This window comes from Bombus impatiens, unplaced genomic scaffold, assembly GCF_000188095.3.
Source record: "Bombus impatiens unplaced genomic scaffold, BIMP_2.2 scf_0487, whole genome shotgun sequence".
Lineage (NCBI taxonomy): Eukaryota > Metazoa > Arthropoda > Insecta > Hymenoptera > Apidae > Bombus > Bombus impatiens.
This window is the reverse complement of record NT_176906.1, coordinates 1935855-1951915: the sequence shown is the minus strand read 5'-3', so window position 1 is coordinate 1951915 and position 16061 is coordinate 1935855.

The window sequence follows — 16061 nt, the reverse complement described above, 5'->3', positions numbered from 1 at the left end:
CCCGGCTGCGATCGAGAGGGGCCCGGGAACCGGTGTGAACGACACACCGGGCCCCTCCCCGTGCACAATATGACCCATAATGGAGTGATGTGTGGCCACGTCACACCGCGCCTCGTCGCCGGAGCCGCCGTGCCAGGCAGTCCGGTACATACAAGTATCTCTACTACGCATTTAACCCAGTCCAGCACACAAAATTATACAGATCTTAATAGTTGCATCGATATCCAGGATTGGGTTAAAGGGGAAAAGAGACAGGGAGGATATTTTATTCGTTGCTAGTTGACGTAACGTGTTTCGGTTAATCGGACTGATACTTTTCATTAAAATTTCATTTCAACCTTAATTAGATCAAATGTAACTGTATTCTAAAATCGCGCCTTCGAACAAAGTCGTATAATACTTCGATATTTCCCGACCGCATTTCCATGTTATCGTCTGTACATTACGCTGCATGTTACTTACGTGATATATCAAAGGGTCCACCGTTCTAAATACAGAATTCAAATGTAAACCAGCGATATTAAAATATTGCGTTACCGTGCGTGCACTGGCGCACGTGTATATCCGTGTACGTGTGCATGGTGCAGTGCGTGTATCTACTCTATAAACATTAGTAACGCGGCGTGCATCGCTCAAAATACAGTGCAAAGTCAAATAGAAATCCTGCCTCCGTTCGACTACCGGTTGGAAGTTACAAACCTGCGCATACAAACATTAATTTAAACGACATACTAAGGAAAAGCTAATAGCCAGCTCCCTCTGTCTACGATTATTAACAGTCTGCGCTTTCGGGTAAAACATCGTTTTGATGTTTAACCTCGATGTTTCTCGCTGTTTATTGGCATTGTATAACTAATACCTTAACAAGCTTTATAACGTTAATGTCTTTATTGTTCGTAATAACGTAACGACATTGTTTATGCTTCTCAAAGTTTACAAAGACAACTTGAAAGTATTGTAGGTATGTCTGGAAGGAGATCCTCGTCGGCACGATATAGTTTCGATTGCTTTCTTCGAGTAGCTTTAGAATGTTGTTCACAGACGCGAACAAGAGTACTAGAAACTTAAGTTTGACCGGTGTCAGACGGTGATAATTGAACGGTTGACTTTGCAGAAAGTTTTGGTCGTCGAGCGTTTGGCTACGCCGCTAGTTTCGCTGCTATTGATCAATGCCGAAATATTAATCATATCGGTGCGATAGGAAACTCGCAAATAAGAGGCTCGCGGCGTTGCAGGGATGGCCATGTTTGCACGACAAACGTTGTCCTTGCAACGACACATTAATGTTCGAAATTGCTGTTTTGACAGGTACTTTGCGCTTCCAGGGAAATATCGAATATTCATAGTATCGATCGGCCGAGCGTATTCCCTTCGCTGTTGCCCACGCCATAGTCTTCCTAAATTGTACCTCCCGATCGCGACCGTCTGAACGTTGAAATTCCTTTTCTCTTTCGTTCCCTATCCATGAGTTTTCCTACGCTCTCCCGTCGTCGACCTCGCCTCTCGCCTCCTCCTTCCCTTTTCACCCCTCTCTGTTCCACTCTTTTTTTCATCGTTCCCGCTTCCAGTCTTTCCCTCCGCCTGGTAAATCCACAGGGACTCCGTGGGATTTGAGCTTTACGGATTTGCGGCGTGCCATGTCGAAGTAGAATACGTCTCGTGAGGTACGCCATAGTAGTCGAACTCCGCGTCGGATCAGACGGATCCGTTACTTCGCCCTTTTCTCTGCAATCTTCGCGCCGCTTTCACAAGGAACCGTTTCGAATTCCCTTTGATCAAGGCAACATTTGTCTCGCTATCGCATAGATTCCCAGACCGTTTCTGTCGTTTCGCTCTTCTCAATTCCTTTCTTTTCCCCATTTTCTTTCTTTTTCGTTTGTCCCTTCGTTCGTCCCACTGGTATGCAGCAAGTGTTTTTATCTGCAATGAGAAAACATTTCGATCGTCGACAACCAATAACTTTGAAACGGTTTTTAATTTCTTCCACAGGTTTCGACGTTTTCGTTCGGTACCCAGTACCGTACGTTTTATTATTTCTCCATGAGAGAAACTTTCTTGCCAGTCTATAACGGACAAACGATTAATTACACCGTCCGAGCGACGAAAAGTTAAACTTACCGAGATTAATCATCGCCTCCGTGGAATTATTTCTCGGATAAATTGTTTCGATATATTTGCCCATGCGTGTAGTCAACTTTTCCCGTCGCATTCGAGACTTCGTCGAATGTTTCGTTTATTATTATCGTCGCGATTGTTATCAGTAGAGACGGTAATGTTTAAGAGCGTAATTTTCACCTAATGAAATCGTAACCGGTTGAAAATTCTGTTTGAAGTTGCTCGGTGCAATTTATTGCACGGGACTACCGTAAGCATAGTCGTTGAAAATAATTATACATATACAAATCGGACTGACGGCACATTTCGGGAAAATCGTTGGGTAATGCCACTGGCACGTCGACTGAAATTTCCGAAATGTATTTTCCGCCACGTGAATTTATCCGAAATGTAATGCAGCCGTATAAAGAATTCGCGATGTTTTCCCCTCTTTTTTATCAGCCTGACAGCTTGTAGTTTATTTCGTTTTGATCGAAATTCCACACGATGTTTCGGACGCAGCGTTGCCGGAATTCAATCGAAAATCGCTACAAAAAATATAGATGTAATTTTTTTGATTTTCGATAACCATTGAACATTTTTCGTACTTATTCACCCCCCTGGTTTCTTTCCAATTTCTATTTCCCTTCGTTATTAGAACCGATGAGCATAATCTCGGAATGCATTGCACAATTGTGCGCAGCGCGATTCGAATCAACCATAGTACGTAAATCCCACGGAATAAAATTGCGCACGAACGGAATTTCCCAGGAATTTTTAACTAATACCGACGATTAAAATTATTACAGTTGCATTTTGACGGTAATGTTAATTAATTCAAAATTAATTATCTTATATATCCCGGTTCATTTCATTTCCAAATACCATGTATTTACTGCTAATATTTTCATTTAATTTATATCGATCGATTTTAAAGGATTTCTATATTCCATTGAATCAACAGTAGTGACTTATTTAAAGCTTTATAAATTTTATCTTATATAAAAAATATCTGCGAGAACTATACAAATCTATTATGGTTATTTGGTTCAATAAGCGTAGTTCATTTTCACACTCGCAACATTTCCCTGACACTATTGTGATTGATTCGAAAATTTCAATAATTCTCTTTCAATGCTTTCCATCAGCATTTCTGTCTCCATCATTTCAAAATTTTACCAAATAATTGGACCAGATTTCTAGACCACAATTATGAGTCATTAAATAAATTCAGAACGCTCAAATTCGCCGATATTCGAAGGTGAAAATATTACCACTTTATCCAAAGTTCGTGCATCGTGACACGTGGCGCATTTCAATCAGTTCGAGATAAATGTTCTAGACTGGGTCGTTGGAATCGGATGAGTATCGACGTCCATCGTCCATGTTTATCGGTCTCACGCGGACCGCATCGATCTGGATTGGAAATACGTCCGAGCAATCAAAGATTTGCTTTTTTTTACTTGACGAATCGGCTTGTAACCACTTTAATGAAATTTTTTAATTAATTTTAAAGGAGGAAAAGAAAATAGATGTTGTCGAACAAGTACTCGACCCTCCTTTTTCTTTCTTTCTATTTCTCTATCTTTTTTTTTTTTTTTTGTTTTTGTGAGTCGAATGCACACTAAATACAATTAGTCACATTTTTGTCCATGTTGTCAATCTATGTCGTGCGATCAATTCGATGTCTTCTAACTTCATCAACATTAAACAATTTTAAAGAAACTCTAAATGGAGTCATTGCTCTGCCATCACCGAATGGAATTCCTATTAATTCGATAAGAGCCGGAAAATTTTAATTATTTCGTTTGCCATCGCGCTGCGGTTAAAATAATGTATGTATGATAATCCCGAATTATAGAAATAATTAGAGAATTGTACTTCTACTACGAGACATTATATCGGTATCATAAAGGAAATTATGTTTTAATTAACTGTGCCACATTTATAAATGTATATAATCTCCTATTGTAATGAAATAATATTAGGAACTCTCTATATTTATCGTAATAATATTAAGGGAAATTGCATCACATGGATATGATTAAAAAGAGAGAATCAATAGTGATCCCGTAGCGTTCATCTCTCTCAGATGACACTGCGGTAATTACCGGAAATGGACAAGACTTTTCTAAGTTGGAGCTCGCACATGGCCCTCCGTGCACGCGTTTCCCTTTAATTAAACGCAGGAACGTTTCGCGGTGGATAATTAAATTGTCTCAGTACGCTGGCCGATCGGTCACAAAGACACGATCTCTGGCATGAATAATGCAAAACGTCGTGCGGGGAACGGTTTTAATGGAGCAGCTTTTAATTCGCTTTTTAATAAGAAGGGACTTTCGCAGCCTTTGCGACCGGGAAATCACGTGCGCGCCCGTTAATGCACCGGTCATTAATGCTACCGGCGTTGTCTTATCCTCTGATCTTGCATACTCCGAGGACATAATTTATATCCGAGTGCCGGGAACGCGTTTAATGACGTGTAATCGAGTTTCGTGGCGGACGCGGCCGATTTTGTTGATTTCTTCTTCGCTTTGATCTCTCGAGGTCGCGTTCTAAGCCACGCTGACGCGCCATGAAAATTTCATCGCGCCTTGAAGTTCTCATGGGTAACGCGAATGATAATATTAAATGTATGAGAAGAGATGATAAGATAAGATTCTCGAGATTTTTTAGTGTTGGCGCTAGCTCATGGGTGACAACTGTGCGTCTATTAACGTCGAACCTCGATGGTATTACAGGTCACAGAAGACGCAATTTTTTTCAATGAAACGTTGAACGTACCGAGTAACGTGAAACCGATGCGCCTTAATGGAATGACCCTTTAATATGTATTCTCATAAATACCAAGTATCGAGATGCGTGAAGCATAGAACACCGCATACGCGACCATTAAAGCGTCGGTCGTTAACGCTGCGAACATCGCCTTATCGTCGATCTCGTGTTCTCGATGATTATAATTTTGTCGAGCTTGCATTTATTCTAAATTCGCGAAACGGATCAGCATTCTGCGAGTCTCGAGTAGAGAGCAGAAAAAAAGAAAGAAACGAACTCTCCCCTGCTTTTTAAACTCGAAAATTATAATATCTTAGAAATTGCATGGGACCGAGCAATTATATCCTAGAATCTGCAGGTACGTAAATTCCCCTAAAAAATTGCATTTGATTTTTTATTCAAACGCTAAAAATTGGAAAATAACACGGAGACATCACACAACCGACACGTGGAGATACTCTAACATCGTCGTTGGCTCTGATGTTCGCGACAACAAGAGATGCGCGCAAAATTTCAACTTAATCGGAGGCTACCGTGAGAGACGTCTCGTAATTTTTTCAATCCCCACGGTGACTTTCTTTATCCGGTAACGTCGGAATGTTGCATGGGGGCTACACGTCTCTCAAGTCTGTCGGGGAATCGCTGCATATTTTAACGAGATGTCTTCCACGTGAAACGCCATACGACTCGCGTACTTAATTATTTATTAGTCAGGAGTACTTTTACCTTTGAAGTTGCGCCGCGAGCTGAATGCAGCCATGTATGCCAGATGTTCGGAGACTTCCCTGAGTCTTATATTTTGCGGCCGTGTAGGAAGTGCATGAAAATGTACAATAAACATGAGTTTATGTACCAGCGCGACTCTTTCCAGCACATAATAGGTTCTTATGATTACTTATATATTAGAGGCTGAACATACGTTGTGAAGGTAGATTGAGTTACAAGCAGGTAACTCCTAGGGGAATCTTGAAATCGCTGGAAAAATGAAATAATACTCTTTGCCGACTGACAGACAGATATATGTATATAGTATTTAGAATCATCCGATTTCCCACTTCCACGACAGACTGTCTACCTTGTCAGCACTTATAATCGTGGAACATGACGGTGAGTATTTAGTACGTTTCGTTTAAAATAATTTCGTTGAAATTTGTTGATTTGCGTGAAACAATGTTTGATTGTGAACTGTTCGATAAAGTATTAAATCTGAATGCAACAATGTTTCGCTCGGCACCAATATTTTCGATTTCATAATGCGTTTAGTCGTTTCGAGTTGCCTGTTTTTCAAAGCTGTCATTCGGAATAGCTTCCGATTCAATTATAGATATGCGAGAAAAAACAAAGGAGCAAAGAGGACAACGAACGTGTCTTCCGTATAAAACGTCTGGCGACTGCCCAATTTTCAGTCACTAAGTTCCAACAGCGCGTCGGCAATCCGATTGAGACCAATCAGAGGTCAGAATTCTCCTTCCTCTTTCTCTCCCCAATTTTTTCTCTTTCTCTATCTCTCTTTTTTTATCCTCGGCTGAAGGGTAAATCCACTGAAATTGCGTCGTCGAATAACGCGAAATATAATGCCGGATAATAGACGACGGGGTGTCTCGCTGAGGTCGGATAAAACGTGATCTCTCGCCGGGACATTTTGATTTTACACCCAGGCAGATTTATCTTGCAAAGGTCGGGCGTGTATTCGCGAGCCACGGATCTCGCGAAATCATCGTTCGAATCAATATTTCGCTTCGTGTCGCTTTTATTTCAGCCGAAGCTGTGTCGCTGAATTCAATATCTCTGATCAAGCAGCTGTTTGTAATTGAAAAATGATCGGCGGCTCCCTCTTTTATCCCGTCGTGAAACGGACGTGTAAATCTGATTTTTCACTGTTCGCGAAATCACTATACCACAATGGATCACGCCAATGAATAAACATCGATCGACCGTAATAATCGGTTCGCGCACCACTTCTCGAATCATCGATGTTCTCGCGAGTAGCTTATCTCCAATTTATGAGATGCTCGTTGATGATTTCGATGCCCAAGTGACCGTGAAAAACTTGATCGCGAAAAGAACTTTATCAATAGTGTAATGGAGATTACGTGAAAGCATGCTAGTCGCAAGGGATCTGTTCTAAATTTCATTGCAGTGTCTAAAATTATGTAAATGTATTTATTAGATACAAATAAATACAATTTAGACGGACATAAAATTTAAAAAGATACTGTTATTATTGCACAGTTACTTGAAGTTATCGATTACATGTAACAGAAGAACTACTATATCCATTGAAATCAAGGTTTCCAAGTACAACAAACACTCGCTTCATTTTCTTCAATTTTCCACTGTGTTGTTCCCTTACAATTAGTCTAGCAAGTGGAACGCTCCCTAATAGTCACAACAACTGAGGAAGGTTCTGTCAATGACTTTGCGCTTTCAGTTCACGCAGAAACCTCCTCGTACAGTAATTAACTTGCTACAAGGTATCCAGGTTTGTGAGAGTTACTTATCGATGCGTAACGAAAATTATCCTTAAACCTAAAGAAATCGGAATTCTAAAAAATACGTTATATGTTATAATGACAGTTATAGTATAATATGAGAGGTATGTTTAATTTCATTATAATGGGAGCAATTTGTAATTATCAAACAAGATGACAATAATCGATTGAATAAACTAATTTGATTCCTCTATTGATGGATGTGTAAAATACCAAATATCACAAATATTATTACATTATATTAAGTACCCATTGCTAATAATACGGTCAGCATATAGAAATTTCTCGTATTCACAAATATATTTCAATGCAATTAATTATAATTAATTAATTAATCATAAATTAACTTAATTAGTTAAAATTTAATATACCTTAATAGTTGTAAACGGCTTCACTTTTCTCCTGTTCCTTTTTCTCCTCTTTTCCTCCTTCCACTTTAATATGGACTAATTTTAGGTATTCGTAAATAAAATTGATGAACTGATATCGTCATGCCTGGATAATAATTATTATCACTTTTGTTGTTATTCCTGACTTTATAAGCAAAATTTACTGCTTCACAAATTTATATGTTTCTAACACAAAGTTTATATTACATATTCCCAACGATTATCATGAAAGGTTCGTTTTATTGCTTCACGCAACGGTTCATAAATCTATTTATATCTGAAAACGCTTCAACATTGCGGTATATATAAGAAGCACAATATTGCTATGAGAATCAATCAGGTAGCAATATGAATCAATCGGTGAGACTTTTTGTCTTCCTTTTCGCCGTTATTCTCATGTCAGACTACTTCATTAAGCTGGCTGACGCTATGGTAAGTAGATGTTATATTACCGATAAAATATTAATTAAGGCTTAGAGTAATTGTATATATATATATATATTATATATCAATTTTTTAGTGCATCTGCAAAAATGGGCGCCCAGCTCCTGGTACTCCAGGCCTGATATGTATAGTACGTTAGAAATATTCGACTATGTTAATCGATAATACAATTTGTTAATCGAGAATATTTTCTTTTAGAAAATCTGTCTGATACGACAAGCACAAGGATAAATATATGTGACGATATGGCACATCACTGTTATTAATTTTTCTCGCGTGATTGGGCAGTATTAGAAAATAGAGCATACTTAAAGTATACTAAATTCCAACAAGCACTAGGATAAATATATATGACGATATGGCACACCATTATTATTCATTTTTCTTGTGTGATTTAATAGTATTAAAAAATAGAGCATGCTTACAAAAACATATTTATGTCTTTCCCTGTAATCTTCACGTGTATCTGTCAAATCACGTACAATCCCAGTAGGGTTAAATGTCAACCACGTCGCTATGGAAGCCATGGTAAACCGGTCAGGTTTCTCGCGAACCGTATAATGACGTCCCTGAAATCGGTATCTCAGGAATTCGATAGCGTGTGCTACAGCGATTGTACATCAGAAACCGCAGGGAGCAGTCGTTCGAAGATCAGCTGATTCCCCGGGAGGCTTCCAGCGATGGTTCAGCCGTACCCCTTTCCCTTCAGAATAGTTCCATCCCTAACTTGTATAACCGAGGTTCTTCGACCTCCCCCTATGTTCAGCCAACAGCCATTCCCATTCTGCACTATTCCACACGCCATTCGCTTGAAATTTACCGTCCGGCAGATTGCGAGAAACAAACGGTTCCTCTGCTCACTTCCAAGACTACTTGAATCCCGATTCAACGGCGAACTAACGGCTCCGCGCTTTTGGGAAGAAGCTTCGTCGTTGCCTCGTGATGCGGTTACTGGTAGAGAGAAATACACTTACTACTGGATAAAATGGAAAACCACTGAATGGTGAATAGAATGGTGGACCTCTATAAAATGGAAAACTGTTCTATAGAACGGGGACATCGTTCCACGATTTCCCAGTTTTTGTCAAAATTGTAACGGACTCCACTTTTCCATCAAACAACATTTTGATTTCCAATTAAAAATATTTTTCCGACTCGAGAGATGAAAGTATATCATATAAAGTTTGGATAAAATACAAGGAAAATAATGTTACATGAAAAATTCTTGCAAAATCATTTTGTCCTAATGTCGGAAAGGTTCGTGTTTATCTTCTTTCCCGAACTATTTATTGAAACAGCGCTGGTTATGTTTCCGCACCTGGCTACATCAAATAATTCAACAATTTCGTGTTGAACAAAGACAAAAGCAGAAGCTACGGAGAAAGAGGAAGACAATATATTATTTATCAAATCGGACCGTATATCGGTGACGATCGAGCATGAGAGCATGAAGAAACAAGTATTGCGCTTGTAAATTCTTATTACTCAATCTGTTCCGGAGATAGATGAAACGGAAGCTTCCTCCGTTGATATCCGGCGGCTATCGTGCATAAGAAAAGTTGGTCGTTGCCTTCGAGACATGAACGCAGAACGTACGGTGAACGAGGTCGTTGAAAAGCGTATAGGAGGTAGCCGTGGTAGGTTTACATATCACGGGGAAAGATAATGGTATTGCCTCTTACAAGAATCATGCGATGAAATACACGAATGTGTATGGTGTTCATCCAAAAATAATACTTTCAGAAATTATATCTCCAAAAATACTACCTTAAAGAATACATACAGAAGCAATCGCATATACTAAAACCGTCTACACGACGAAGAAGAAGAAGACACGAGAAAAATGAAATTTTACTTGAAACTTCAACTTCTTGACGCGTTTTCTATTGACTTTGAAACAGCGTCGTCTGTAAAATGTGTTACAAGCACGCCATAACAAAGTGGATGAAGTGGATGAAGTGGATAGAAGTTTAAATGAAATATCGCGGACAAACTTAATCCAATTTAACGTCAAAACCATACCAATGTTCTTTTTCTTGTCATGCTCTTGTATTACAAATAACGGAGGAGGATTTCGAAGTTGTATCACCGCGAGTTTGTTCCGGTAGATATTCCTTGGCTCGTGTAAAAGGATCGATGGCACGGACCAACCGGGACAAGTAATAATCGATTAGGCGTGAAAAGCGTCGGCCAAACGGATAGGAGGTAAGTGAAGGGAGAATGAAAGAAAACTAGGAAGGATTTATCGAATTCGGGAATGGCGGAGTTAAAATAAAGTCTCGGTTTTCCTTTATACCGACACGCCAGACACGGGACGTGTAAAGTTCATGGAAACTAATTTGAAACGATAGACCGACGCACGCCTCGGCTCAAGGCCTCGTGAAGAGAAAAAGAAAACTGGTATCGCTGTGCTTAGTGAAAAATTGCTACCAATGTCAGCGCATCTTAGCGTAGCCACATTTTATTGTCATTGAGTTTCTATAAGTTAAACTTTATTTTCAAAAGATAAACAAATATTTAATATTGTTAGTAAATTGTTCATCGAATATCGAAAATGTTTTAATAATAGTTTATTACGAGCGTCAAGGTTACAAATTAACTTTGTTTAATTACCTTTGAGGTAGACGCATTTATGTAGAAAAAAAGGAAAGAAAGATTGTCCATGGATTACTACTATCCAACGTTGGACTTCATTCTGCCTGCTCTTTAGAATCATTTCATCTTTTTATATTGGATTTCCCTTTATCTCTCCTCTTCTAAAGAGAGCTGCCGAGATATCTTATCCGATAAGAATTTTAACTTTGGTCGGGGGAGTATTAAAGCATTCGCTTATCTGATCCTGCCGTGGAACTTTCGAAAAAGTTTCCTGCCCTTCCGGGGCTCATGGCTCACCTGCAAAATTATCGTTATTTAATATTCTACTCTGAAAAGAATATCTGCTTTAACAACGAGCTGGTCTTTCTTTTAGAATCTATTGTTCTTGAATTACTTTAACTTAAACCACGTAACTTATACATTTTCGATAAACATACCAAACTACATAGTGTACATTGCCAGATAGAAGTGTGACGACGTTTATTCATAAAACATTACTTAATAAAAAATTCAATGTACAATAACACCTCAAATTTTATTTCAGTTAATACTTCACATTATATAGCATACATGATTTGTCGAAATATCAGATTTATAGTGAAATAATAAAAAAATAAAGCAGTGAAGAGCACTCAGCTTCTATCGAATATCACATTTTGACCAGACACATCAAGTGTCTTAATACGTATGGCTGACAGGGCACACAATGTCCCGAAGACAGTGGAGCTTCGATATAACTTTTTAATGTTTTCCAACTAAGCAATTATCCACGATAATTAATTTAATCGATAATTTAATTTAATTTAATTGTTCTGGTATGTTGTTTTCTCGTAGACAATTCGCGTGAATCTGACCATCAATCTGTGGAATCACAGAATAGTTATTCTGACTTGCTTTTTAATCCAACGGGAAGCTTTCGAAAGCTCGAAGATCCAACTCGTAATTGGCGCAAAGCAACGTCAGTATTTTCCATCGAACGAAGCTTAAAGTCACGTGGTGTCCAGCGCGGTGAAACGCGTACGCGGATATATCAGGCTTTTAAGCTGGCTGAGCTTTCGCCCAGGCATCTTGCATGCGCGCCCGTTGGGGATGATAAAAATGAGGCATGCACAAGCAAAGGAGCGAGGTATTATTTCTACACCTGCAATCCATAGATAACTCGAGACCAAGAGGTTTCCCGGTAAATTTAAGAGCTTATTAGCCTTATATTATTTTTCCAGTTCACATTGCGCACACCCATCTCCATTCCATCACGGAAATGGAACTTGCATTATGCCACGGTATTTATGACTCACTGCTTCGCTCGACTTTATTCAACTCTCCCGTTCCTTTTTTTCTTTTCTTCGGGGCGATCCCTCTTCCTGTTCCTCTTCTTTGTTTCGCAAACCCTGGAACGGGCAGGTTGCATGCGTAAAATACGTTGGGATAGAACGCGCATTATACGCGATCGAATTAAAACAAGTGGAGCTGTTTTTAATATATTACGTTTTAATTGCCACGGCGGATTTCCTTCTTAATTTTTTCTTAATTTTCTTTGATCTTACATTTATAGCTGTTATCATTGACTTAAGAAATGGATTAAGATAGCTTAAGAAATTCGTCGCGTAGAATTAATCCCAAATGCATTTTAACAAAATGAAAACGTATGTACTTAAATTATTCTTTACTTTTACAAAATGTAATCGCAAAAAACAAATCATAATTTTGAAATGCAGAAGTGTCTTCCAATTTAATTTCCTTCGTAACAGATTAAATATTTAAGCATAGTTATTTCGAGCTCGTATTTAGTTGCCACGAATTTCATCATGGTATATAATTAATTTATTTCCCCAAATATTCCCATTGATTAATTGTTTATAAATTGAAGCCAATTTATTTCATTACATTGAATCAGGAGTTCATTAAATCGTAATTAAAAAGAAGACATAGTATGGCACAATAATTGTTTGAACGGCCCGATTGGAGATATTGTTTCTTTAAATATACATAAATCATTGAGGTATTATTGTAAAGATGTATCTAGCTAATATACATGTAGAGACCAAATTATAATAGTAAATTCGTTTCATAGTCGCTGGATTTATGTGACACAAGAATTTATTAAATATCACATCTACCTTCCGTCTTTATTCGCCTTTTATCTCTTATTAACAAAATTTATAACATGTACTTTTAATTTGGATTGCGAGATAATGACACAAGTTTTTACATTCGAATTTCGAGATAATGAAATATCGATGGCTTTCTATCATTGGTTAACAGATTTAAGTTTAATTACTACTGAGGTTTTATCTGTATTTTGTTACAGTATTGAAAAGCTAAAATGATTTATAATCTGCACAAAGAGATAAATTTTGTAGAAAACTGACAAAAAATCGTTGCAAAATATCAATATAGCTTTTAATAACATTAATAGAGGTGAATTAATGCGATATTTATCTCCTGTTATCGTAAATCACAATTACAACATGATACAGCAATGAATCAACAAATTTTGAATCACGGAAACTTTTATCTTAAATGGATTACAAACACGCGAGTTGATTTAACGATTATCATAAGTGAGAGTCACGACATTACGGTAATATTGTGATAAAAAATAAAATTTGAAAAAATATGTATCTGCGCAATTTGTTCTCAAGATCGTTCTTCCGTTATTTCCTTTAAAAGACATTGAGATGATTTTATTACGATAGTAAGTGACCACTTGCGAAGTCGAATAAAGTCACTTCTTAAAATGTGTCGCTGACGTTATTTTCCAGAAATATGTTATTGCAAGCAACGTTGGTTGAATATTAAACTGACACGCGAAACCACACGGGATGTATGCTTGTCATGCTGATTCAACGGTGCGCCATAATTTCGCATTAACTTCTATCATAATTCCTCTATCAGCTTAGGGAAACTCCTGTGTTACGGAAGGACAGATAAGAGGAACTGCCACTCTCGAGGAATATGAAGGAAGGAATCTTACGAGCCCACGAGCAAGTAACCATATCCTTCTCTATCTCGTCGGTTATTTGTGCAGGCTCTATCGCTTGTAACCATCGTTGCAGTGGAACGATATTATATTCATCGCGTTTAATTTCAAATCAAGCTACGATTTTCTTACTCGATCAACCGAAGTCTTCCCCTATTTTATCTACTCCAAGAGAATTAATCAGGAAGATCGTTTAAGAATGGAAATTTATTCGTTTCGATTTTCCAAGTAGTTAGTTAAATTAAGTTTGTTTCAACCGCGACGTCTATCGATAATAGAAATTCTGGGAACACGGCCATATGTAATATTCGGACGAACTATTACAACGCATAGTATTTCATCAAGCTCGTTACCTTTCAATTTACTCTCGTAATTAATGAAATCGTTCTGGCGCCATTCTGTGGCTCCAAACCAATTGACGCAATAGCACATATCCGATCTAAATGTACGCCAGTCACGTCTGCGACTAATTTGCTTTACTACTTGTATAATACGTCCAAACAATTATTGTTCCGACGAAGTAACCGCGTAAACTGAATTTCAGACAGACCGGAAAGTATATTATTGCAATCCCGTGGCGAACGTGTCCGTCGCGGAATGGCGAAAGTCTCCCTAGATTTCCAGAGGAAATCAATTAAACAGCAAACTAATAACTAATAACACGGCAATCAGGCAAGGCAACAGCTTTCCTCTAATACGTTTATCAAACTCTAATTTATCCGGTAACAATCTAGAATCACTTTGAAATTCATTACGATAAAAAATATCTCACTAAAAGCGCAATAACGATAGCTTACATCACGACCTACTTTCGTTTTGGGTAGAATTTATTCGAACGCATTCACAGAGAAGAGAAAAGTGTACGACAGTAATTGCTGACAGGAATTTTAATTAAAAAACGTAATTTTGAGCGATAAGAGATCGTGTATTTGCACGAGGCCGATCTCGCATTTATCGTTATGCGCGTCGAAGTAACAGTGACGCGATATCCGATCCTCGAGCCGCTTTTCGTGGGGAAATACACGTAGCGAGCACGGTCAGCGAAAGGATTCAGGAAAAAATTGTCCTTTCCTTGGCAAGCACCAAGCTGTGTCGGATCGATCGTAATTTCGCGACAGTGCTCGTGCACGGATTAACCGGACAGTTAATGAGCGAAATAAAAGATGTAAGGGGATCTTCAGAAGCGTTAAAAAAACAACGACGCCATGCAGATTGTTAGATTCGCCGGCGGGATCCTCCTCGTAGAATTTTACTGGCACGGTCTTATGGTAATGGGCTAATAAGCGGACAGATTTAAACGCGGCACGCGCGCGTACCTGCAACGAGGGTCTGAAAACTTATTTTGAATCTCGTTCGGAGCTAATAAAGTTTCGAGGTTATGACCAAGCGATGCCGAAGCAAAAGAAGAGAAATCTTGTTAAAAAATAAACCAAGTCGATGCTAATTAAAGTTTGACGAATACAGGCGGCAGATGGGTGGGATTTAAGGCTATAAGCCTTTTGTCGATGTAACAGGGAAGGAGAGTTTAATTTCGTGGACAAGCGGAGAGCGGTCGAATGAAACGCGAGCCACATCTTTCCCGGCTTTCGCGTTAGCGAGAACTCCGGGTCGCGGGCCAGACATTTAGTCGACTGTTTCGCCAGGAATTGGACCGTAATTTATTGTGCAGTCTGCGCAATTAAGCGCTTTCGAACGTGCAATTATTTGGCAGATTTACCGCGTGCCCCCTTTCCTCAGCTATTGCGTCTCGAACGATCCTCGTCGAGCTACCGTTCCTCTCTAACGAAGATAAATGTTCTGTCATTCCTACTGAAATTAATTATCTGAGATTATTACGATAGGTGGAAGTGTTCGTTCGCTTTCAACGGCTCTGGGCGGAGAAAAAAAGCTTAATCTTGTTGTCGGAGGATATCTCCTTCTAATACCTCATACAATCCTATACAGTTGTCTTTTATTCCTTCCAGCCAACAAAAACGAAACAGTGACAAATACACACACAATATATTCTACAAAAAAAAAAAAGAAAGAAAAACAACATAGCGAGAGGAGCAAAAAGTGGCAGACTAACGAATAAAGTCTCGTTAAAATAAAGATTTTCGTTATCCGAAAGTTGCCGATGGTAGCACTATACTTGCCTAAGTATCGCAATATAAAAGGCGCGATAAGAAGGCGAAACGGTGAAATCGGTGGAAGGCCCGAGGCTGAGAGGAAAACAAGCGAATGAGCAACGAACGCTAGAAATTTACTAATGGAACGGACACGCGGCTGGGTAACGAAAGGTATGAGGGAAAA